The sequence below is a fragment of the Colossoma macropomum genome, unplaced genomic scaffold, assembly GCF_904425465.1.
Source record: "Colossoma macropomum unplaced genomic scaffold, Colossoma_macropomum, whole genome shotgun sequence".
In the NCBI taxonomy this organism is placed as follows: domain Eukaryota; kingdom Metazoa; phylum Chordata; class Actinopteri; order Characiformes; family Serrasalmidae; genus Colossoma; species Colossoma macropomum.
The window spans coordinates 35,505,310-35,531,553 of NW_023494801.1; the positions used below are offsets into that span (position 1 = coordinate 35,505,310).

General features: G+C 42.4%; 1 protein-coding gene across 3 annotated transcripts in view; it reads left to right on the forward strand.

Moving 5' to 3' along the window:
* Positions 1-1,249: 1,249 nt before the first annotated feature.
* LOC118821680 (trinucleotide repeat-containing gene 6A protein-like) overlaps positions 1,250-26,244 on the forward strand; it is a 56,871-nt gene continuing 31,876 nt past the window's right edge. Inside the window, exons 1-3 of one of the 3 annotated variants that reach the window (XM_036590401.1) lie at positions 1,250-1,384; positions 14,431-14,477; positions 17,178-17,265. The gene's annotated coding sequence lies outside the window, so the exon portion shown is untranslated. Of the gene's footprint in view, positions 1,385-1,512; positions 1,581-14,430; positions 14,478-17,177; positions 17,266-23,440; positions 24,148-26,244 lie in introns of those variants that run through there. The other 2 variants (XM_036590402.1, XM_036590403.1) reach the window with 2 other exon arrangements.

A 26,244-nucleotide genomic window follows, 5' to 3' on the forward strand; every position in this document is an offset into this window, starting at 1 on the left:
CCAGCTCTCTGTTTGGCCTGGTTGTCTGACTTCACTCTCAGTTTGGATGAACTTTACACCCTTTTGGTTCACTGATGAAAACAAAGCTGATTTTGGACTTTCGTTTTATGCCATTGTTCATTCATTCATTCATTCATTCATTCATATATCTGATTTTCTTTTCTTCTGTCTGTCTGTCTGTTATCACCTTATATTGGCCACAAAAATAAATGTTTAAGGTTAGACTAAGGGACAGACAGACAGATAGATGGATGGATGGATAGATAGATAGACAGATAGACAGATTGACAAGCAAACATATAGATAGACAAATAAAGAGATGCAGATCAATAGACCAATCAATTGACAGGTGGATGGATAGACAAGCCAACACATAGACTGACAGATAGACAGACAGAGAGACAGACAGACAGACAGATAGATAGATAGACAGATAGAATGAGATTGACAGATAGATCGATAGACTGATCAATAGATATGTATAGACAGAAATGCAGATCAGTAGACCAATAGATGTAGATCAACAGACCAATCAATTGACAGGTGGATGGATAGACAAGCCAACACAAAGATAGATAGATAGATAGATAGATAGATAGATAGATAGATAGATAGATAGAATGAAGTTGACAGATAGATCGATAGACTGATCAGTAGATAAATATAGACAGAAATGCAGATCAATAGAGCAATAGCTGTAGATCAATAGACAAATCAATTGACAGGTGGATGGATAGACAAGGCAGACAGACAGACAGACAGACAGACAGATAGATAGATAGATAGATAGATAGATAGATAGATAGACAGACAGACACAGAGACAGATAGATAGATAGATAGATAGATAGATAGATAGATAGATAGATAGATAGATAGATAGATAGATAGAGACAGACAGACAGACAGACACAGAGACAGATAGACAGACTGATAGACAGACAGACAGATAGATAGATAGATAGATAGATAGATAGATAGATAGATAGATAGACAGATAGACAGACAGATAGATAGATAGACAGATAGATAGACAGATAGACTGATAGATAGATTGACCGATAGATAGACAGACACAGACAGATAGATAGACAGACAGACAGATTTGATGCTGCCGCGTGTTTAACTGATTTATTTCTGTCGGTTTGATTTTGGTGGTTTTTCTAGTCGCTTCTCTGCTCTGTGGCGCCATTTCGTAGCGGAAGTGGAGCCGTGCGCGCCCCCGAGCTCTTCCTGCGGGAGCGCGCAGTGAGAGAGAAAATGTCCGCGCGGGCGGAGCGGTGATTCTGCAGGAGAGCGCGAGCTCGGGTTAAACACCTGTCCATCACTGAGAGAGGAGAGTCGGCCTTCAGCACACCTTCCCCACCGCACTTTAACCTACACAGGTGGGTCCCCGCGCTGCTCGCCGTCGCGCTGTGTGGTCCAGCTCTTCGCCGGCTTCGTCCTCGGATTTTCCGTTCCACCTTAAACGCTGCTGCAGTTACGTTCTGGCGCCTGCAGCACCATTTAAGGTGGAACGGAAGATTCGAGGACGAAGCTGGCGAATCTCGTTTTTCCCGATCGCTTAAAAAGCGGCGACCTGTAAACACGGCTATGCATTTTATTCTGTCGCTTGTTTGAGTTTATACCGATGGAATATCGGCTCGTTCGCTGGGTTTGTGGCGGTTCTGTCTGTGTTGAGCGGTTTTTGCAGCGGTGCTAACACTTTTAGCATAGCTTATTCAGCTAGCATAGCTTAGCATCACTCATTTCGCTTTTTAACCCGCTCTGCTCGCCAAACAGCAAAATGATCGACACGGTTTAGATGAAAAAGCTTTAATTCATCACATCAGAACAATACATTGGTCGTTTGTTTGGTTTTGTACGAGTTTCGTCGTGTTTTAGCGGCGTCGATGTGTTCAAACGCGAACTTTAGCCGAACAGCTAACAGTCGGGACGTGTTTACCGCGAATCGCGTTCATATGTAAACAAAAACGTGAAATTGTTTACCGAAAAAGTGAATAAAAGTCAAGAATTTCGTCTGCTTTTCGTCCCGACAAGTACGAGGCTGGTGTAACTTTCCATTCCACCTTAAATGCCGAATGCAGCCGCTGCACCATTTAAGGTGGAACGGAAAATTCGGGTGAGTTCTGTCGTTGATATTTTTGTTAGCCTTATCGGCTAAAGCCTTTAGCGGACTAAAATACCCGAATTTTTAGTTTTAACTGTATAAATCCTACCGTTTTATACCGTGAACAATCTCGACGTGAGCATATCGTCATGTTTGTAAAAGTACGGCGCATATTTATTTGTGTTTTTCGTCGGTTTTGTTGTGTTTGTCCGCTAGCCTGCTAGCCGCATTAGGTTAAGTGACTTTAAACAAGCGTCGTGTGTCGAAAACACTGTAAATTCGGCAGTGTTTACATCGGATCGCGTTCATGTATGTTCAAATACGTCCTATAGGTCGCAGCTCGTGTTAATAAGTTTAAATAAGTTCACCACTTTAATAAAAGCTGTATCTGTGCGGCTAAAGCCCTTCGCGTTCGGACTGCCATTCACATTAACCACAGAGAATAATTCACATTTCGTGTCTACAATTTTCCGTTTTTTGTAACTTTAATCGCGTCTTACACTATATACTGTGCACAGAACGGGCAAGTAGGAGTATAAATGCCTTTTTTGTCATTTTCTTGTGTTAGCCGAATTAACATCCAGCTAGGCTGCACGTTTAAAGATGGTTCTTTAGTAAAGGCAGTGGTTCTGCTTAGAACCATGAGTTCTGTATAGAACCATTTGCATGCTTAGATGTATTTTTTCTTGGCGAAATTGATGGATAATGTGTGTGTATATAGTTCTATATAGAATCCTTTTTAGAATGGTTCTCTTTAGCACCACAAAGGGGTTTGATACTGTTACAGTCCTTGTGTTGCGAATGGTTCCAAAAATTCTCCATCAGTCTGAGGAGCAACTTCACCATGCAGAGAACCATCTAAGCATGCAGATGGCTCCACATAGAACTCGTGGTTCTAAGCAGAACCATTTCTTTTGTGTGTAGTGTTAAACGAGCATGTGAAGTGAGTGAAAAGCCGCTCGGTCTGTTGAAAAAGCGAACCGACTACGCAGTTCGTATTGTCGGTTAGCTGTTCGGCTAAAGCCCTTCAGTGCCTCTGACCGCGAACCTGTATTCCGATTTCATAAAGAGGTGTGTTGATATATCGTTATTATGCCTGTGCTGGCCTTTACACACCGTTTATGCATGTGTAAAGTGTGCATGGTCGCCTGAAACAAGGAGCAAATGTTATTAGAATTGAATAGGTGTCGACTGCAGAGCTAGCAGTGCTAACAGCTAACAGCGCTGCAGATTAAATCGACTGTGTTTTCCAATATCGCGATTTATTTTTAATTTTCTGTCCCTGAGAGGATTTAATAGGGTATAACTTAATGCCTGTGCGGCTGTAGGTGGTCAGTGTGAAGCGTTTGGTAACAGTAAGGCTGATGTTTGAGGCTGAAAATGACCGCTTAGCTGGTTTAGCCTGGTTAGCTGTGTGAGTGTGTGTGAGAGTGTGTGTGTGTGTGAGAGTGTGTGTGTGTGTGTGTGTGTGTGTGTGTGTGAGAGAGTGTGTGTGTGTGTGTGTGTGTGTGTGTGAGAGAGTGTGTGTGTGTGTGGTGGGGGAGGTGTCCGCTCTCTGTGTCCTGCTTATAAAACCACACTGAACCACTTTATCTACTTAAAGGGCAGCTCCACTGATTTTTCAAACTTCCTGCCTAACTCAGTGTGAGATGTAAACAGAGCGATTCTAATGTGCTTTAGTCTATTAGAAAAGGGCAGTTCCACCAACTTTCAAAATTCCGCCGTAATCCAGTCTGTGGGATGTAAACAGAGAGATTCAGAGTGGTTTGGTGTGAAATGGTTCAGATGTCTTTACAGTGGTGCTGATAGGAACCAGGGGTCGCCATGACTACAACACAAATATAGACATTTTATTTACTATCCAGAACCACCAGTGAACCTACACGAGTCTTCTGAGTTTATATGGAATGTTGATGATGGAAAATAGTGGAAAATCTGAAATAATAAGTTTTGTTTGGGGACTATTTTGCCTCACAGCGCCCTGCATGTATCCCTCCACCATGAATGGAGTTTAAGTTCTCTAAACTATCATAAAACAGTGTCTCAGTCATCAGGCAGTGAATTCATAACCATTTCATGTAGGAACTTTCTGTGAGGGAGCTTTTAGAGGTGGACGTCTGGTTCCTATCACCACCACTGTGAACAGTTCTGACTCGGTAAGAATGACTTTGTTTACATCCTAACCATTTGAATTATGCGCAAAATTTGAAAAGACCTGTGGAGATTCACTTCATATGGGTTACACGCTATCAAAAATGATCAGATGTGCACTGTTAGATGTTCGTCTGTGCTACAGCTCCATGAATGTCGTCTCTTTAGACCCGTCAGCAGCAGCTCTGTGGCGTTTCTGTCTCATTAAATGTAGCTGTACGGTGTGAATAGGTTAAGCGTATTAGTGTTTGGTTGCAAATCAGCTGAGGTGTTTATTTATTAATGCGTGTAATTGCTTCTGTGCAGGTGTCAGACATTCGATAAGGGTCTAACACTTATTTAGTTTTGTTGTCGGGTTGGGCAGTGAGAGGATAAAGTATCGCTATCATGATAAACTACGTCACCATATGCTTTTCTGAGCATATCGTAGATGTCGTCAGTAAATAAAGAACACTGACTGACTGTTTCATTAGAGTGAGCATAGTGAGGCCTGTAACTGGATTTAGTGCAGTTTAGTGCAGTAAAACACTGAATAAAAATCATTTTACTTGTAGGATTATTACATTATATTATAGTATTGTTTTATATGAAGCACTTCAGGTTCTTTTTGGTCTGTTCCAACTTTTTAACCTCTTATTGACCAGGGTATATTTTGGTTTGTCCATCTGAATTTACATGACCAAATCGTAAGACACATTATTCAGTAACTGCATGAAATAAACGTACATTTTTATTTTATTTATTTATTTTTGTAAAAGTTCCTCAAATTAACAGAAGGTGTTTTATGATCACACATGTTGCTATATGCTTACAATTTACTGCTGAAAGCCAAAAATCTTAGACGCTCTTTGTATTATTTTATAAAAATAATGTTTACAGAGCAGATCACTGAAGAGACGCCATCTGTTTATAGTTTGTAGCCCAGATTTGTGAAAAATGGGTCGACTTTCAGTAGAAGAAAAAAGAGTTCAGCTTCTTTTATTATAAGGGTTTAAAATTACATCACCATCTATTTGACTGGAGAGAAGACAGTTACAGCCTCATACGACCCCCACCTTTAGAATGTAGCTTAAGAAATATGAAAGTTATGAAGAATATGACGAAGTGCGTTTTGGACCCACCGGTGGTCTCAAGGAGTTGAAAAAAATTAAAGCTTAGAAAAACAAATATTGTGATTCTTACCGTATTGTGAAAATGTCTTGAGGTATGATGATACAGTATTTTTGCCATATCGCCCCAAATTCTTTGGGTATATTTGTTTTAATACCATGTCAAATATATAATATTATACTTCTGGAATATTTTTACGATTCATAATGTCACAATATTTATTTGTTCAAACATCTGATGAGAGAACAAAACAGTAGTGCTACATTTAAACAATACCATCAACAAACTGAAGTGATTTTTATTCGGTATTTGTAACGAAATACAGTTAAAAGAAAAATCAGAAAAGTGTACCGTATTGTATTGTGACATTATTCTGATAAATTATGATATACGTTGTCAAAGTGCCCAGCCCTAATTGTGGGTTAATATTGTGTGTATGAGGCGGGTCACAGCTAAACTGATATCGTATGCAGTCGTATCAGTATTGGCAGATTATTGGTTTTTAATAATATCAGTTTTGTACCAGATGTTTGGATTTGGCTGAACTCCAGTGGAGCAGAATGTTTAGATGACGCTGCGTTACTGCGCTAAAATAAATGTTATATTTCTCTGTGCTAAATGAGAACAAGGGTTCTTTAGTGAAGAAAAGGGTTCTATATAGAACCATGGATACTCTAAGAACCCTTGGCATGATTAAATGGGTTCTTTGAATGGTGAAATGGTTCTGGAGATTGAAGGAGAGTTTTATAATGGAGACTTTTTGAAAAGGGTTCTTGCTACATAGAACCATTTTGAACAGTTTAGCCGTTATTCTGTTTACTCTAACTTCTGTGTTGCAGTCTTAAGCGAACGCAGTGAGTCTTTAGCTGGGACTTCACAGCCGACGGGCGACATCACTGCATGAAGTCAACGCCTTTTTGTGTAGGTTTTGAGTTACACACATGAGGCAGGACAGTAACGTTACACATCGGCCTGATTTTAGCCGCAGTGAACACAGCTAAAGCGTTTGTTGGAGCCTCCAAACTTAATACACTCCTTTTCCGCAGAACATGATGCCGGTTTTAGAGACACGTCTGTTTGCACGGGATTAATATAACCTGGGGGTTTTTCTGCAGCTTGGCTTATCAGCCCTATTTGGGTGGGATTAGTTGTACATGAAGAGGAGTTTAGTGTAATTATTACCGGCTTTCTCAGTGACTTTAGTCCCCAGCTGTGCTCTCTCACTTCAGTCAAGGTTCCGCTGCCTTTCGCCTTCTATAAATCGAGCTGTAGGAATAACCTCAGGTTATAACCGTCCCGCGTGAATCGACATGGAAATGCTGTCATGTATCCTGTGGTAATGGAGTCTCTTAAGTTTGGAGACACTTAAAGAAGCGCTTACTCGTGTTCTGACGAAGCTGAAGTCGGCTTCCTGTTCACCAGCTTCTTGTTCGAACTTTCCAGTTCCACCTTAAATGGTGCAGCAGTTATTATAAAGCCTCAAGCGCCAGAATGTAACTGCTTTACCATTTAAGGTGGAACGGGGAAATTCGAGCAAGATACTGGCTGATGCACCATTTAAGGTGGAACGGGAGAATTCGAACAAGAAGCTGGCTGATGCACCATTTTAAGGTGGAACGGGAAAGTTCGAACAAGAAGCTGGCTGATGCACCATTTAAGGTGGAACGGGAAAATTAGAACAAGAAGCTGGCTGATGCACCTTTTAAGGTGGAACGGGAAAGTTCGAACAAGAAGCTGGCTGATGCACCATTTAAGGTGGAACGGGAAAATTAGAACAAGAAGCTGGCTGATGCACCATTTAAGGTGGAATGGGAAAATTAGAACAAGAAGCTAGCTGGATGCACCATTTAAGGTGGAACAGGAAGGTTCAAACAAGAAGCTGATTGTTGTTCTCTGCGACTAAAATCAGACTGATGTGTAACGTTACTGTCCTGCCTCACATGTACGGCTCAGAATAGGTACGACTACAAAGAAATGTTTGTTTTTATGCAGTGAAGTTGACTGGGTGTGAATTCCTGAGCTAATGGTGATGCTAATGCCACAGTGCATTTGCATAAGACAGCGAGATTTATTAATATCTAGCTCTATCTATATATATTTAAGTAGATTAATTCTTAGAGTAAACAAAATAATGGATAAATGTTTTAACATCTTTCCCAGCTGCTCCATCTCTGTCATTTATTCTGAGATTTCTTATCCCGTGCAATTTGGACATGATCATTAGACGTCCTGAGGTGAACTGGCGTCACCCACCTCCCCATAGAGAACTAATCCCATCTGAATAGGGCTATAGAGGGTGAAAGGTGCCACAGTCTCTACTGACGCAGGAGTGAGCATGGAAATCACTGACGGCGCGTTCGGATGGTCCCGTCCGAATAGGGCTTAACCTGGTTTTCTCTGAGGAAAATGAACAGAATGCTAATGTTAAGACATGCTAGCTAACACTTCTCCACTGAACTGACGTCAGAAGACTGACCTCACCAAAGCAGCCCAGCAGCTCTGTCCACTGTGGGGGTTTGGAGGCTTCAGCAGTTGGAGTCGCTGGTGTTGGTGTATAACAGTGATGAAGTTTAGTTATAAGCCCTTTTGGAGCTGGATTAGTTTCAGCAGAGACGGTCCGGGAATATAATCTGTGATTTGACTGGCTGATTCAAACGGGATAAAGGATCTCCATAACTTCCCATAATTACCCACAATACCCTGCATCCAGACATCATCGCACCCACGTTTACGTCAGCATTATGGGACAGCAGCCACACTTCCCAACAATGAGTGCGTATACGTGCACTCAGTAATCCGATCATAATCGGATTTCTGCAGTTATGCGATTATTCCACTGGTCATGTAAACAGCACACTTCGATCTAGAAATCCGATAGAGGCTGGATTTTAGCTCAGTAATCGGATTTCTCAGTGCATGTAAACTCTTACTCTGATTTCTAATCAAGTGCTCATTTCCTTGTAAAGCTGCTTTGTGACAACACCTGTTGTAAAAAGCGCTATAAAAATAAACTTTACTTACTTACAACCTGTGTTTGAATGTGTTTACATGCACTTAATCCAATCCGAAATATGAACATACATCATCTAGAAGATGAAGAATATTTAAATCCTTTATTTCATGTTTGGTTTCAGCGCCGCTCCAACAGTGTTTTACTCCGTTTCGCGACATCCACCGTCTGATCTCGCGCAGACTGAGAAATCCGATAGAAAAGAGTTTACGTGCACTGAGAAGTCTGATTACTGAGCTAAAATCCAGCCTCTGTCGGATTTCTAGATCGGAGTATGGTGTTTACATGACCATTTAAATAATTGGATAACTGCAGAAATCCGATTATGATCAGATTATTGAGTGCATGTATGCGCACTCGTTATATCATGATACTTATATCAGAACTTTCCACAAAACGTGATATTCCAACTTATTGATTTTTTTCGGAGGTGTGATCGGAACAGACGACAAAGAGCCGAAGTCCCGCTTTTTAACTAAATGCTATTAAAAACAGTAAATGCGATGATTTGTAGGCGACTTTTCACATCTTGTGCCGCAACAGTTCCAGTAAAACAGCACTAATTATGCTGCCTTTGTGATGAATGTTTTTCCCCGTGAAGCATATTGTGAAGTAGTTTATCACAAAAATGATGGATGTTGTCATATTGCTCAGCAATCAGGCTAGTAAAGCGGGTTCGTTCAGCTCAGCTCACCAAGTGGCACCCAGACCAGACCTTCGAGAGATCCTCTTTGCAATTCAGCCACCACCAAAAGCGTTGTGGGTTCAGTAGTCTGGTCCTGAACTTGAGGTTTAAGTCAGATTTGAGTCAGATTAAGCTCCAGTTTAGCTGTTAGCCTCGCCTCCAGGTCGCAGTAGGGAGGAAAGTGGAGGCGCCGTTTCCTGCTGTGTGGTTTTATTACATTACAGGTGTCTGTTGGAACAGCGCTGTTGTTACTGAAGGGGCTCCGAGTTCAGCCGGTTATGAGATCTATCAGAGCTGGATTAGGTTAATCTGGGGAGGTACTGTAATCTGAGTGATAACTGATGAGGTCTGTGATTTTAATCCAGTATGAATCAGCAGCGTCTGTAGTTTAGTCTGATCAGTAATCTTTGAAATTCCCTCTGTAATTGGCTGAACTCAGAGCTCCTCAGTAACAGCAGTGCTGCTCCAATCCACATCATAGTAACGTAATAAAACTGGGTAGCAGAAAAAACCACCGCGATTCCTTTATCTTGTGATCTAAGGACGAGGCTAACGGTTAAAACTTGATTGAGCTTCTTTTGATCTGATGCTTTATTCCAAGTTCAATACTACAGAAATCCTCAACGCTTCGGTGCTGTATTGTAGGGAAGTGTGGCACCTAGAGCTGGGCGATATGGCCAAAAATGTTATCACGATAAACAAAGTTCATATCGTTCGATATCGATACATACCGCGATAAATGTCATCATTATTTCTTTCAAGTTTGAAGGCTGATTTTTGCTCCTGAGTGGTCAGTTACTGTTTTAAACTATCCTTTATGGTCAGAACACGATAAACACTCACCAACCAGTGGAACTTTGTTCTAAACGGATTTCTGTGAAGCTGCTTTGTGACAACATCAGTTGTAAAAAGCGCTATACAAATAAATTTGATTTGATTTGGAACATTTCACAGATCTGTCGTGGGAGAGTGGGAGAAAGTGTCTGGTTGGCTGTTTTTACCAGCTGGAAAAGCACGGCTATTTTTGTAATAGTCATAATTTCAGAAAGAAAGATTATTTTAGCTGGTGCCGAGCGCTCGGCTACCCCGCTACACATGACATCACAGTATTCAGACACCAGCTAGACGACTGGATTTCTCTATTCAATTGTAGTAGTTTAAGTGGTGAACCGCAAAATATCAACACCAGACAAACAGAACCTCCTTTCAGGAACGTTTAAACTGAAATCAGTGCTTTTGTATCTTGTTTGATCCACAGTATCATCAGTTTGCCGTGCTGTGTGACTGACGGAGCTGCTTCAAGTTAGCCAGCTGCTAAAAACAGCTAGCCTGGAAAGACAGCGCTCTCCCGCTCTCCAACGCCTCACAGCTTCCTCAGTTTACTTTCGTGTAAATCAGGGCTGTAATTAACATGAACCACTTCTTTCTTTCACTTTCGTTGCTTGTGAACGCACTAATACTAAAATCAGACTGAGCGCTGTAACAGCGCTGTAGTTGTGAGGATTGTGATTGTGCTTTAACGCTGTTAGGATGTTAGTAAAGAGGTGAGTTCACTGTAGGACACTACAGTTACACCACTGACCTCCTCACTCACACTCGGTCACAGGAGAGCAGATCGCCGGTCGCTCCACTCAAACGGACTGTATAACTCCGCGTTTCAGCCGTTGCTAAAGACTCATCTTACTCGTCGCCCCCTCCCTCTCTAAATCATGTAGAAAAACTTGGAAGTGCACCCTCTTCTGGCGACAGCAGAGTAGTGTCGCCTTCCTTGCAAACGCCTCCAAGGCTTTCGCTGAACGTGGGAGTGTGAGAGGGGTGTATTATATCGAACATTTATCGAACGTCGTATCGCTCTATCGAGGTAAAGTTAAATCGCGATAATTATCGTTATCGTTTTATCGCCCAGCCCTAGTGGCGCCTGTCGCATAATGCAGACGTAAAAATATCCACAGTGATTTTGGATCCATGCTGTTTGGGATAATTTGGGGAGATTACACAGATCCTTTATCCCGTATGAATCGGTCAGTCTAACCACACACAGATTACAGGACCTCCCCAGATTAAACTATTCCAGCTCCAGTCGGGCTTATAGACGATAATTTGCTCTGGAATTATTACTTGGCAGACTTTAAAAACTACAGACACGGCAGATTCATGCTGGATTAAAATCACAAAATTTACCACAGAATGTGATGGCAGTGTTTTTTCAGAAATCCGAGTGGTGTTTGTAATGGGGAAAACTGCTTTAACTGCCCAGCGTTCCTATGATGGCGTGATTCAGCGTCAGAGGCCCACTGGAGCTCTGAGTCTCGTCTGATTGTGATCAGTAAAGTCCTTAAAGTCTGCTGATCCTCAGAGTGATTAGTGTTTAATTGAAGCACTTCAGTGATGATGTAAAAGTGGGCTATGATGCTGAAACTACTCAGTCAGCCCCACAGGAAGATCTGCACAGCTCACAGCGTCTTACAGCTGAGGAAGCTTTGGTTATTATTGGTTTTGATTTCTTCACAACCAAATTGGCCAATTTTGGTGACTTATTGTGGCTTTTTTTTCCTGGTGCTCTGACTGTTTGGGGAAAATGAACACATGAAAACGAACTTCTATTCACCAAAGTTAGAATTATTAATAGCATTTTTGGCTCTTTAATGAACCAAACTGGCATTTTAAGTTCTGAAAATTACATAAATCTAATAAAACTGATGAAGTACTGTAGTGAGAGTAAGAGGTGGCTGGACCCCTGTCTCAGTGACTCTAAAGTATAGCTGTTATTGTTTTATAGTAAATTCACACAGTTTCTATACAGTTTTAAAGCTGGTTCTTCTTCAGTAAAGGCAGTGGTTCTGTCTAGAACCATGAACACTCAAAGAACCATTTGCACCCTTAAATGGTGCTTCAGGTTACTAGAAAATGTGGTGTATGTGATTCTGCGTGCAACTTTTTTTGAAAATGGTTCTATATAGTGCTAAAAATGGTTCGATGTCAAGCTCGTAACTGCAGAACCCTTTTTGGTGCTGTATAGATCCATTTACAACACATTCTCCATCAATCTGAAGAACCGTTACACCGTGCGAAGAACCGTTTAAGCATGCGGATGGTTTTTTACAGAGCTCATTGTTCTAAGTAGAGCCATTGGGTGCTTAAGTGGTTCTCTGCATGGTAAATTGGTTTGTCAGATTTATGGGAATGTGTGTGTGGTTCTGTATAGCACCAAAAAGGGTTCTGCTGTTGTCAAGCTTGTATACAATAGCAGAATAATACTGCTGCTACTACTAATATTATTATTATTATTATTATTATTATTATTATTATTAACACAGTTTGAATTTTTTTTACTGTTTTGGAAACTGCACCACACTAAATCCAGTTATGCAACAGTTCCAGCCACGCAAGCTGAGTGGTTGAGAAGCGATTTAACTGTTATTTCACCATAACATCACAGGTTTTTCACAAACACTGTATCACTCTACTGAGACGCTGTTGCTAAGCAACAACTCTGACAGCTGTAGGAGACACTCAAGACATTTGAACGTTGTTACTTCGTACTTTCCGCACAAACAGAAAATGGACACTTTTAAGATCACATTTGACCGACAGCCGATTTGGTCACTCTGAAGATGAGACGACACTAAATTCCCAAACTGTCGTCACCACTGAGCAGCTTTTCAGTCGGCAGCTGAGACAGAAGAACTGCTAAACAACCTGGAATCAGCCAGAAATGAACCCAACACCATTCGCCAAACTAAATGGGCTGTAAGATGCTTTACAGACTGGCTGGAACAAAACAACATTAATACTGATCTGGCAAAAACTGACCAAACTGAGCTGAACTTGATATTGCAGCAGTTTTATGGCTCAGTCTGATTTGGTCAGACTCTGAAGATCAGACTACACGTTTGGCGAATGGTGTTGGGTTCATTTCTGGCTGATTCCAGGTTGTTTAGCTGTTCTTCTGTCACAGCTGCCGACTGAAAAGCTGCTCAGTGGTGATGACAGTTTGGGAATTTAGTGTAAGGAGCTGGAGAACGAACTGCCGGCTGTGCAGCGAGTGGGCGGAGCTCGTTACTCTGACGTAGCAACAAGCTGCTCGTTAAGGAACTATAATTTGGTGAAGGAACTGCGAACATTAAAACATATTAAACGCCGCGTTCACGGCCCAGTTTATTAATTTATTACTGTATTTATTTAACTGTTGTATTAAAGCAGTAGAACACTCGAGGAGTGTGTTATCGCTAATAACATCACGGCTGTGATGATCTACGGCGACCAAATCACAGTGATGTTATTCCACGATAACACACTCCCTCTGTGTTCTGCTTAATTAAACAGGCCTAACGATGCTCACTCTGTAACGAAATGTAGTTAGTGTTCTTTAAGTTCTGACAAAATTCACGATGTGCTCAGGAAAGTGTATCGTGGTATAATTTATCTCGATAAGGATAAAACAGCCCACCCCTGCATACACGTGAGATTCTGCTCCTCTGGAGTTCAATACACATCAAATATCTGTCAGATCTATAATAAGCAGTTATCTGCTGAGACTGATATGATTGGGATTTCATGCATCCCTACAGAGATCATTGTGTTCTTTATGTAGGTAAATGTTAACCCAAGGTCTAATTTTCATGTTTTAACCCGAATATGAATTATTAGTTCAGTTAGAGCTGGGCGATATGGCAAAAATATATTGTGATACTTCTTTCTTATTCATATTCTTACTCTTATTTAAATTATGATTTTTATCATTATTTTAGTCATTTTAATCAATTTTTTGTTTACGTTTTGATCTTATTATCCTCTTAGTTTGATATGATCTGATTTTATTAACCTTTATGTTTTAGCTATGTTTTATTGTTTTATATTTTTAATTGTATTTTTATATACTTTTATTAATGTTTCACTTTTTATACTTACCTGATTTGTCTTTTTTTTATTTATTAAATTTAATTTTATTATTTGATATGTTCTTACACATTTATCAGTCACGTGCTCTATCTGCTCAGCAGCATAGTAAATGAGGGTCACCCTCAGTGTTCTCCGAGATTCAGTAAAGGTTGATTGATATTTATTTATTTATTTATTTATTATTATTTTTTTAATTTATTTATTTATTTTTTTTCCAGTATTTGTCACTCTTTATAATGAATCATGCAGTTGGTCAGTGTCTACAAGCACTGATGATACACAGGATATGATCAGAAAAGCAGATGTGGTGTGATGGTTTATCACAATAACAGTTTACTGTCATTTTGTCTGGACTTCAGTTTGTTTTCCTTTATAAGTAAAACGGAGTGAATTATAAATGAGTGTAATTGTTTCCTGATCGTTACTGTCGGCTCTAATTTGTTTATTTTCCTTTTATTTACAGAATTGGATGCTATTCCCACCAAAGACATTAACAGAGAAGCAACACAGGTGAGTGTGTGTGTGTGTGTCTGTGAGTGTGTGTGTGTGTGTCTGTGAGTGTGTGTGTCTGTGAGTGTGTGTGTCTGTGAGTGTGTGTGTCTGTGAGTGTGTGTGTCTGTGAGTGTGTGTGTCTGTGAGTGTGTGTGTCTGTGAGTGTGTGTGTCTGTGTGTGAGTGTGTGTGTGAGTGTGTGTGTGTGTGTGTGTGTCTGTGAGTGTGTGTGTGTGTGTGTGTGTCTGTGAGTGTGTGTGTGTCTGTGAGTGTGTGTGTGTGTCTGTGAGTGTGTGTGTGTGTCTGTGAGTGTGAGTGTGTGTCTGTGAGTGTGTGTCTGTGAGTGTGTGTCTGTGAGTGTGTGTGAGTGTGTGTCTGTGAGTGTGTGTCTGTGAGTGTGTGTCTGTGAGTGTGTGTGTGTGTGTGTGTGTGAGTGTGTGTCTGTGAGTGTGTGTCTGTGAGTGTGTGTCTGTGAGTGTGTGTCTGTGTGTGTGTGTGTGTGTGGATGTTTCTGGATGTTTCCAGGTCCTGCTCTGACAGAGCGCTGGCGTTGGGGCAGCGTCGGCTCCGTGTGAATTAAAGCGCTCCGGCGTGCTGAGTCAGCTCTGCTGCTTCAACACGTTTAACCAAAACGCCGTTTGTGTGGCTCTTTGTGCCGTCGCTGTGTTGACGTAGAGATCTGAACACAAAAGAGGTTCTTCTGTGTGCTGAGGTGGACGCAGAGGCCTCTATCTGTCCAGCCAGAGCCTGAACAGAAAGAAACCACCTGTATAGGATCTGACCGATATTTCAAAATCCCCCATAATCCAGTCTGTGGGATGTAATCAGAGAGATTCAGAGTGGTTTGGTGTGAAATGGTTCAAATGTCTTTACAGTGGTGGTGATAGGAGCCAGGGGTCGCCATGACAACACAAATATAGACATTTTATTTACTATCCAGAACCACCAGTGAACCTACACGAGTCTTCTGAGTCTATATGGAATGTTGATGATGGAAAATAGTGGAAAATCTGAAATAATCAGTTTTCTTTGGGGACTATTTTGCCTCACAGCGCCCTGCATGTATCCCTCCACCATGAATGGAGTTTAGGTTCTCTAAACTATCATAAAACAGTGTCTCAGTCATCAGGCAGTGAATTCATAACCATTTCATGTAGGAACTTTCTGTGAGGGAGCTTTTAGAGGTGGACGTCTGGTTCCTATCACCACCACTGTGAACAGCTCTGACTCGGTAAGTTTATCTAGAACAGAAAGTTTCACACCAAACCACTCTGAACCACTCTGTTTGTGTCTTGTTACAATGTTCGTATGATCCACACAGTCACTCTGACAGACTGTAATACACTACAGGAAGTGTAGGGGGAGATATGGCTTCTTAGAGTGTGGTGTTTTGTTTTTTTTTTTAATTTCTTTAAGACGTCAAAGAGTCCCGTCGTTTTGACTCCGTCTGGGTTCCTTTCGGTTCCTGCAGTCAGTGTTGTGTATTCATAAACAGATGCTGGTCTGTCTGTAGGAGAGAGAGACACCTGCTCAGATACTCTTTAAAGGACACAGTGGGGGAGGGGGAGGGGGAGAGCAGAGGCACATTGGCCCTTTAAACCACAGCTCTGATCAGGTCTGTTACTGTAGTTAGTCTTTTTATGGTAGTTATTTAATGATAAATAAATAATAATAAAGTTAATGTTGCTGTAAAAATTGTCATCAAAATGAAAACTTTACCGTTCTGAATGCTTAGCTTCAAATTTTAGCATGAAGTTTGATCTCAGTGTAAAGAGTGTTTAGGTGGCGTTAAAGTGAATGTTGGCACTAATCATTTTAACGTTAGCGCTTTTTTAAAATGTTAGCATGAATGATTTTGGCACAAGTTATTTTTTGTTAATTTATGTCTGTCACAGCAGTTTATCACAGTGTGCAGGTAGGTGTGTAAACCCCAGGCAGAGTGTGCAGGTAGAGGTGTGTAAACCCCAGGCAGAGTGTGCAGGTAAAGGTGTGTAAACCCCAGGCAGTGTGCAGGTAAAGGTGTGTAAACCCCAGGCAGAGTGTGCAGGTGTGTCACAGTGTGCAGGTAGGTGTGTAAACCCCAGGCAGAGTGTGCAGGTAAAGGTGTGTAAACCCCAGGCAGAGTGTGCAGGTAAAGGTGTGTAAACCCCAGGGAGAGTGTACAGGTGTGTCACAGTGTGCAGGTAAAGGTGTGTAAACCCCAGGGAGAGTGTGCAGGTAGAGGTGTGTAAACCCCAGGCAGAGTGTGCAGGTAAAGGTGTGTAAACCCCAGGGAGAGTGTACAGGTGTGTCACAGTGTGCAGGTAGGTGTGTAAACCCCAGGGAGAGTGTGCAGGTAGAGGTGTGTAAACCCCAGGCAGAGTGTACAGGTAAAGGTGTGTAAACCCCAGGGAGAGTGTGCAGGTAAAGGTGTGTCACAGTGTGCAGGTAAAGGTGTGTAAACCCCAGGGAGAGTGTGCAGGTGTGTCACAGTGTGCAGGTAAAGGTGTGTAAACCCCAGGCAGAGTGTGCAGGTCTGACCCACAGAGGCCGTGGTCTGTTTATAGAGGGTAATTCACGCTGTAATCCTGTAAGGAGATTATCCAGGTGAAGCTTCTCTCTCTGCTGCACCGTTTTACCTCGCGGAGCCGAATCGATCCTCACGACAGACGCGTTTCACTTTTCCGACATGATTCCGTTCGGGAAATGTGTCCTCACTCTTTAATCCTTGCATTTGCAGGGAAATCTCAAGAAGCGAACGGGCATTTGATGGAAGGAAGAGTACAGTACGGCTGAAGGACGATAAGGAAGAGGGGGCTGGTGTAAAGGTACGTGTGTTTGATCTTTAGTAAACGCACCTGTTTGACTGCGTGTTGAAGGCGTCTGAGTGGGCGTGTCTGCGGTTCTCCTGCGGGACACAGTGAAGGACAGGCTCTCTGTTATGGTGATGAATGAACAGACTCCATGCTGAAACCTGTCGGTAGGTGTGGAGCTGGTTAGTTTTCCACTGAGCGATGTGGAAAGTCTGATAGCTCAGGACTTTATCTCCTGACCTTGTCTTCGTTTGAACAGCCGGAGCGCCGGCCGCCGCCGCGGCGGAGCCGTGAGAGAGTCAGAGCTGGTTTATTGTGCTGCTTTTAGAGCGCGGTCACACTTTAGGAGGCCTTTACCTCACCTGCAGACAGGGGGCATAATGAGGCAGGACAGGTTTGTTTACAAACACGAAGGGAGTTCAATGTGCTTTACGTAAATAAACACACAGAAAAAATAAAGACAGTGCTTAAGAGGGGAGAAACAAAAAAACGAAAAATGAAGTGATAGAAGCTTAATTACTAAATTTAAAGCAAAGTAACAGCATAAAGGGAATTTAAAGGGCTTAAGTGTTATTAAAAGTAGCTAATTAAAATAAAGCACCAGGTTTAGAGCTCAGAGGTTTAAAGAGCTGGCAGGTTTGGTTTCTCTGTTTGTCACAGAGCCGATAACTGGTGCTTTTTGGCATCTGCTGTCAGGATCAGCGATATTATTGACGATATTGGCTTAATGATATATCAGCTGAGCCCTACAGAAAAACAAAACTGGCCGTCAGTGATTTATAAGTGAATGAAAAGTTCCTAAGGAGAAATGATTAAAACAAAGCCATAAATTTTGAGGTGTAAATATGATTTATCTGTCGCTGCTGTGGGAAGAAAACCTCATATCTCCATTTGTGTAGTTTTACGGTTTTTGCCGTTGTAAAAGGCCTGTTGGTCTTTATATTGTGCGTAAATTTCATGATGAATGGACCAAAAGAAACAACCCTAAATGACTTGGGGGCAGGGGAGGAGTCTGGTTCCATTGACTTACATTCAAAGTAAAGTAGGTTTTTCCTTCTGTAAAGTTACCATTTTGGAGATACGAGGTTTTGTTACAACGACACACGACACACATACATAACTGTGCGTGATTACATGGTTCTCTACATGGTAAAATGGTTCTTCAGGTTGATGGAGAATGTGCTGTATATGGATCTATATAGAACCAAAAGGGGTTCCACTGTTGCGTTGTAAAGCGTTTAACGACAGATGAAACCTTTTTGGTGCTGTGCAGGACCGTTTTCACATCGCTGTCAGGTTACTTATTGATCACTGTCCATATCTGGTGATTTTTTTTATATATATATACATATATGTGTGTGTGTGTGTGTGTGTGTGTGTGTGTGTGTGTGGTTTTGGACTGTGATGAAGTGACTCTCAGGCTTTGTTCACACAGCAGGTAGAAGTGGCCCCAGTCTGAGGACACAGGTGTGTTATCTGCAGCAAGATCAGCTCAACCTTTTCAGTTCTGATTTGGGACGCTTTTATCTGTGATACCGAAATTTGATGCAGTCTGAACAGCCGAATCAGAATTTAAACAACTTCTACATCAATCCAGCTCAACATTCATCATAATTTGGCGCTGCTGAGACTCTTAAACATCTGGGCTGATGTTTCTGTACAAACATTAGAAGAGACTCATCCAGACGGCAACGGTTAAAAGACTGAAAGCGAATTTTAAAGAAACCAAAGAAGCGGCTGAATAACGCGCCCTTTCACAGCGAGCTGAAAGGCATTCTGGGTGACGAGTCCAGCTGTCAGTCATCAGAACTTCTGATCAGCTGTCGCTCTGATTGTTTATCTCTGGACGCGTGCTGGTCAGTTTAGGAGCTGGTCTGGTCAGACTGATGTCGATGTAGATCACAGCTGAAGAATCTTCTGTATCTGCAGCTCCGGGTCTTCCAGTTCCTCTCGGCTCCTCACTGTTCCCTGTTTATCAGGTTCTGTTTATCGTATCAGTGGTTGGGTGATTAATTCAGTGCTGATGGATTTACTGCAGCCGTGTTCTCTCTTCACTCACACAGCAGGGGCTCCGGTCAGGGCGCTCCGGTCAGGGCGCTCCGGTCAGGGCGCTCCACCTGACCGATACATAAACATGATCCACACCTTATTTACTAATTAGAAAATCATCAGTTGTAATCGATATACATAAACGCCTCATCTACTCACTCAAAAATATCGATTATAACCAATACAGGAAATACTGCACAGTACATCACGCTCAGCACAGACGGAGGAGGGGCCACTCTACACTCCCAGAGATGGTTCTGCAAGGGTTCTTTAGTGAAGACAGTGGTTCTATACAGAACACTCAAAGAATCCTTTTCAAGCTTAAATGGTTCTTTGCATGGTGAAATGGTTCTTCAGACTGATGGGGAATGTGCTCTGTATGGATCTATATAGAACCAGACAGGGTTCTACTGTTAGTGTAGAGCTTGTAAAGACAGAGGAACCCTTTTTGGTGCCTTGTGTACGTCGCTATTAGGTTACTTATTGATCATCATTGATATCTGATTGTATCGCTGTGTCATCCAGACGTACAGGACGCACTTCACCCCCCCATTTTTCTCTCTCTCTCTCTTTCTTTCTTTCTCTCTCTCTCTCTCTCTTCCTCTCTCTCTTCCTTCTTTCTTCTTTCCTTCATTTGTGGCCCTTCTGTTTTTTCTGTTTCTCCCTTTCTTTTTTTTCCTTTTCTTTCTTTCTTTCTTTCTTTCTCTCATCTTTCTTGGCCCTCCTTCTTTCTTTCTTTCTTTTCATCCTTTCTTTCTTTCTCTTCTCTTCATCCTTTCTTTCTTTTTCTTCTCTTCATCCTTTGTCTTCCTCTTTTTTCCTCTCTATCCTCTTACTTTCTTTCCTTCTTTTTCATATTTCTTGATATTCTCTTTCTTTCTTCTCTTTTTTTCCTCATCTTATTCATTTCATACCCTCTTTCTTCTTCTCTTTCTTTCTTCTTCTCTTCACCCTTCCTGCCTTCCTTCTTCTTTCCTCTCTGTCCTTTTTCTTTTTTTTTCTCTTTCTTTCTTTGTTTTCCTTCCTTCCTTCCTTCCTTCCTTCTATTTCTTTTTCTTTCATATTTCTTGATATTCTCTTCTTTCTCTGTGTCTCTTTTTTGGCTGAGTAAATATTTAAATGAATGTATTGTGGATATTCTGACTTTACTAGGTTCAGTAATCAGTAGTTTAATTGTTGCAGCTTTGCTTAATGTTTATTCAAATATTATCTATTATTATTATTATTATATTATTCAGGTGTTTTTCTAGTTTTTGTCAGTGTTTATTTCCAGATCACTCAGATCTGCTCTGAGATCTGTTTCCATGCAGATCTGGTTCTTCTGTGGTTGTTTGTTGTTGTAATGTAAGTGTGTGTCGATGTGGTTCCTGTTCGGTTTGGTGCTGAAACTGCTGGTTCTTCATGGTGGAGATCTTTGTGCTCCGGGTCTGAAGAAGAGAACCCTTCCCGAGGTGATTAGTTCTGACGTCCCGCGAAGCTTCTGTTTGTTGACCAGATCACTCTGCGGTTGCTTGGCGACGGCTGATCTGAGTGCAGACGCTAACTCGGGGGAGGAAGAGGCTCTGGAGAACGTTAGAGAACGTTGGTCTGGTTCTGTTTGGGGTTTCAGTACTAGTTTTACTGTGATAGAGATTTTATTGTGATCACTGCGCAGATTAAATCCACTGCGTTCGAGCGTTAGCGCGTAGCTAACTCTGATTAGCATCTTTCCCTCCTTCCTGGAGAGGCGACGGTGAAGCTGATCCTCACATCTGTCTGCGCCGAGTTAGCGAGCGTGTCGGGGCCCGCCGGGGCTGCGTTCCGCACGGCTCCGTGCCGCACTGTTCTCTTTATTTATACACAGCTGCGTTCCTCAGCTCTGACAGAGGGGCTTCAGCACGTGGAGGAACCGATTCACTGCTTACAGAGTTACGAACTGCTGTGCAGGTTCTGTTTCAACTTGTATTTTCACCCAAGATCATTGTGTTTTTATAGAAGGTGGAACAAAGATTTATTGTTTATTGATATGAATGTTACCAAACACAGACACATTCATAAGATATTCATGTTTAAGATGGTATACAATTATAATTTGTTCTTCCTTAACAAGATCAGACAGAATATATTCCCCAGTTTAAGTTATAATTGAAAAAATTGTAGTTTTGATATCGTTTCTTCAATATTATACAATTATTTTTTGTTGTTGGTGTGATGATAATAGTTTAATCGTATTTGTGCAGAGTATCTACTGTAATTACTCTTCACGGCTGCGCTATCGTTGGTTAATCCATACACTGATCAGACATAACATTCTGACCACCTCCTTGTTTCTACAATCACTGTCCACTTTATCAGCTCCACTTACTATATAGGGTCACTTTGTAGTTCTACAGTTACAGACTGTAGTCCATCTGTTTCTCTGATACGTTTGTTAGCCCCCTTTTACCCTGTTCTTCAGTGGTCAGGACCCCCATGGACCCTCACAGAGCAGGTACTATTTGGGTGGTGGATCATTCTCAGCACTGCAGTAACACTGATGTGGTGGTGGTGTGTTAGTGTGTGTTGTGCTGGTCTGAGTGGATCAGACACAGCAGTGCTGCTGGAGTTTTTAAACACTGTGTCCACTCACTGTCCACTCTATTAGACACTCCTACCTTGTCGGTCACCTTGTAGATGTAAAGTCAGAGACGATAGCTCATCTGCTGCTGCACAGTTTGTGTTGGTCATCCTCTAGTCCTTCATCAGTGGTCACAGGACGCTGCCCACAGGACGCTGTTGGCTGGATATTTTTGGTTGGTGGACTATTCTCAGTCCAGCAGTGACACTGAGGTGTTTAAAAACTCCAGCACCACTGCTGTGTCTGATCCACTCAGACCAGCACAACACACACTAACACACCACCACCACGTCAGTGTTACTGCAGTGCTGAGAATGATCCACCACCCAAATAGTACCTGCTCTGTGAGGGTCCATGGGGGTCCTGACCACTGAAGAACAGGGTAAAAGGGGGCTAACAAAGTATCAGAGAAACAGATGGACTACAGTCTGTAACTGTAGAACTACAAAGTGCACCTATATAGTAAGTGGAGCTGATAAAATGGACAATGAGCGTAGAAACAAGGAGGTGGTCAGAATGTTATGCCTGATCTGTATGTTGTGATGTTGGTCTTTCAAGTAGTGACATCAGATGACTGCATTATGCAAATGAGCATTCCAGCCAATCGTAGTGTGCTGTGATCCTCCTGACCAATCAGGCTCCAGGACAGTCTCTGTAGGAGTTTTGATGAATTGACATAACATATAAACTAATTTAGGGAAATTAATAAAGTAGTTCAGGTACATTATTGATTAAGCAGCGTGTGTAAATGCTGTGAGGTGCTGTTTGTAGGAATCTGGCTGGTTATTAATATTTCAGTATTGATAAGGAGACCAACCTTTACTTGGATAGCGATGTGCATCTCCACCTGTATTGGGGAAGCGGTGTGAAATCCCACAGTGTGTCCTGGTGGGAATCTGCCGAGGCGGAATGTTTACAGTGAGCGAGGGCTTTGTGTCCGACTGTGTCGGAGTCAGTAACGCTTCGCTGAGCAGATCCTCCTCTGAGTTTGTTCGTTAGCGCAGCAGCTACACTCGGTTATCGGTCACAGCAGGTAGCGGAATGTTTATCGGTGAACTTCTGAGCGCGAGTATCAGCCCGATATCAGGATCACTGTTGGTGTCGATGCATTCCTAATAATGGTAATTAGAAACGTGCATTTCCTGAAGGGAACGCTGAACGGATGCGCAGCTTAAACGGGTCTGTGTTACTGTGTGGTTGTTGTGAGTTTCTATGGTGGTTTCTCTGGTGTTACTGTGTGGTTGCTTGGTGGTTGCTATAGTGTTGCTATGGTTTCCCGGGTGGTAGCTGTGCTGTTGCTAAGTTGGTGGTTGCTAAGATGTTGCTATGGTTTCCCGGGTGGTAGCTGTGCTGTTGCTAAGTTGGTGGTTGCTAAGGTGTTGCTATGGTTTCCCGGCTGGTAGCTGTGCTGTTGCTAAGTTGGTGGTTGCTAAAATGTTGCTATGGTTTCTCAGCTGGTTGCTATGGTGTTGCTAGGTGATTGCTATGGTTTCCCTGGGGGTTGCTAGGTGGTTGCTATTATCTGGCTAAGTGGACACTAGGTTGTTGCTGTGGTATCACAGGTGGTTGCTCCACTAGTCCACTACCACCTTAAATTTCCTGTTACCTTAACTTCACTTCTACCTTAAATCCACTACCACCTTAAGTCTCCTGCTACCATAAAAGAAGAATAATATAAAACGAAGAGCAAAATATTTACATGTTGCTTTGCAGCCCTGATACTGGTTCAATAGGTCACGCCGCGGTGAGTCAGTGTGTTTAGTAATGCGAGTGTTGCAGTGTGTAGGGATATTTATTACAGTGCTGGTATGTTAAGCACTGTTGTTTTGCACCGTCTTGCGAATTAGAGTCGCAGTGGTTTTTCAGGCTGCGTGTCGCGGCACGGCGGACGGACTTCCTCGATGCCGTCAGTCTCCGGCGAGCGTTCGAACAGGAAGTAAACACTGGAGACTCAGGAATCTCCTGCACAGCTGCAGTGTTTCCAGCGCTTTCTGTTTACTTTGAAGGGAAACGCTGAGGCAGGTCCTCTCTGTGTGATCACCCCCCCCCCTTCAGCTCTCAGGGGCTCTGCGGGAGGAGCCGCAGCGACCAACGGCTCCCGGCAGTAAAATGACACCGCGCTCCTCCATTCTTTCCAGTGAAATGTGCGCAGAGGGACGGCGCGAGGCTGGAAGGGCTCTGAAAGCTCCGATCGCAGCCGGACGAGGGAGGAGAAAAGCCGCAGAGGCGCTCTGAGCCTGTTTTACTGGAAGGTAGAACCGCTTTACGTGGCTAAACTTTCTCGCCAGGGCTGCCAGCGCATTCCGCTTCGAGGGTCTCCAGCTTTTAAAACTCTGTTTTCTTTCGAAAGGGCGCCGCTTCAGCGTGTGTTTATAAATAGCGCTGTGTGCTGAAAGCTAGCTCCACAGTGGATCTGTTGTTGAAAGGTCAGGCGGAGGAATGTGTAGCTCAGCCGTGCCTTACTTCACCAGATTAATGCTGGATTGGAGCTCCTGAGGTCTTTTTTTGGTGGGGAAGTCCCCTGAAATGGAGCTAAACTGTTTAAACAGAAATTGCACTGCAAAAAAATCAGTGATCTTGTTTATAATGCTTGAAACAAGGAAAGTTGCCAGTAGAGACAATTAAAGAACATAAAAAGTTAAATTGTCTAGATATGGGCTAATAATTATTAAAGCAAGCTTGATATATACACTCATTCTAAATTCACAAGAAAGTGGCAAAAAGGGTTCTTAGGAGTCACGCCATGAGAACTGCGCAAGAACTGTGTTTGTGAGGGAGATGTGACTGTGAAGAACCTTATCTAAGTTTAAAGAACCTGCATGTAATACAAAGGTTTTGAAGTGGTTTAGAACTTTTGACATTACGCGGTGGTTCCTTAAACCTCTTTCAAGCTCGTGGTTCTTTAGGGAACCAATTTGTCTTGCATATTTTTTTTCCAGTGTGAAACACTTTGCTGAGTTTTTTTTTTAAATGCATTCTGGTTTTATTGCATGTATAAATGAAATGAGGCTCTAAACTCGGTTCTCCACCTTTTCTGCTGTCCTTTATGGTCGTGTTGTGTGGAGAGGTTCCTGCCTCTGTAAAGAAGCTGTAGAGACCCATCTGTCCGGTCGGTCTGCATGCCTGCAGGTCGTCAGCTCCGTCACAGACTTCCTCCGTGTATCAGATCAGACGTGGTTATTGTAGCGCGAGTTGCCTCGTGGCTGCTTTATCAGTGAGTAACACTGCTGTGTGATCTGCGTTACAGCCGTCTGACTCAGACTGATAGCCTCACCACGGCTCTTAGAAACACGCCGACCTTCGTTTACGGTCACCGAAACACTGCGGAGTATATACAGAACATAGAGTGTGTACGTATATACACGTTCATATATACACACACACACACTCGCTGTCACGGTTGGAACAGAGCCTTGTGTCTCCAAAGGTGACTTAACAGGAAAAGGAAAAACACCTTAACTATTGATGAAATGGAGACATGATTTATTCCGAGTTATTTTGGAGAGTTTCTGTTGGTCCATTCATCATGAAACTTCCACACAGTGTGAAGGAATGCTGGTGTTTACAGATCGTCAAAGCGTTCTTCTATTGTTACAAGCTTGACATTGTACCAAACCTTGCATAGAACCATAAACGCTCTGCCTTGGTCTGAAAAAAAACACTGCTTTTTTAAACACTGTGTCCACTCACTGTCCACTCTATTAGACACTCCTACCTTGTCGGTCCGCCTTGTAGATGTAAAGTCAGAGATGATAGCTCATCTGCTGCTGCACAGTTTGTGTTGGTCGTCCTCTAGTCCTTCATCAGTGGTCACAGGACGCTGATGGCTGGATAGTTTTGGTTGGTGGACTATTCTCAGTCCAGCAGCGACACTGAGGTGTTTAAAAACTCCAGCAGCACTGCTGTGTCTGATCCACTCAGACCAGCACAACACACACTAACACACCACCACCACGTCAGTGTTACTGCAGTGCTGTGTTTTTTACTTTTTTCAGATTTTGATGTAATTTTGAAAATACCTGTTGCTCTTTACATTGTGTGTAAATTTCATGATGAATGGACCAAAAGAAACGACTCCAAATTACTTGGAGAAAATTCTGGTTCCATTGACTTACATTAAAAGTGAAGTGTGGGTGTTTTTTTTCCCTTCTCCTGTAAAGTTACCATTTTGGAGATACGAGGTTTTGTTCCACTAACAAACTGCCGTGGGTGCAGTTTATTCTCACGCCTGACCGTCTCGCTGCCCTCTGAGCTCAGTTTTACACATCGTCCTTTCAGATCGTCCTTGTAGACGATGTTTTAAGGTCTAAGGCGCCATCGGGGCAGCTCATCTATCACTTGATTCGTTT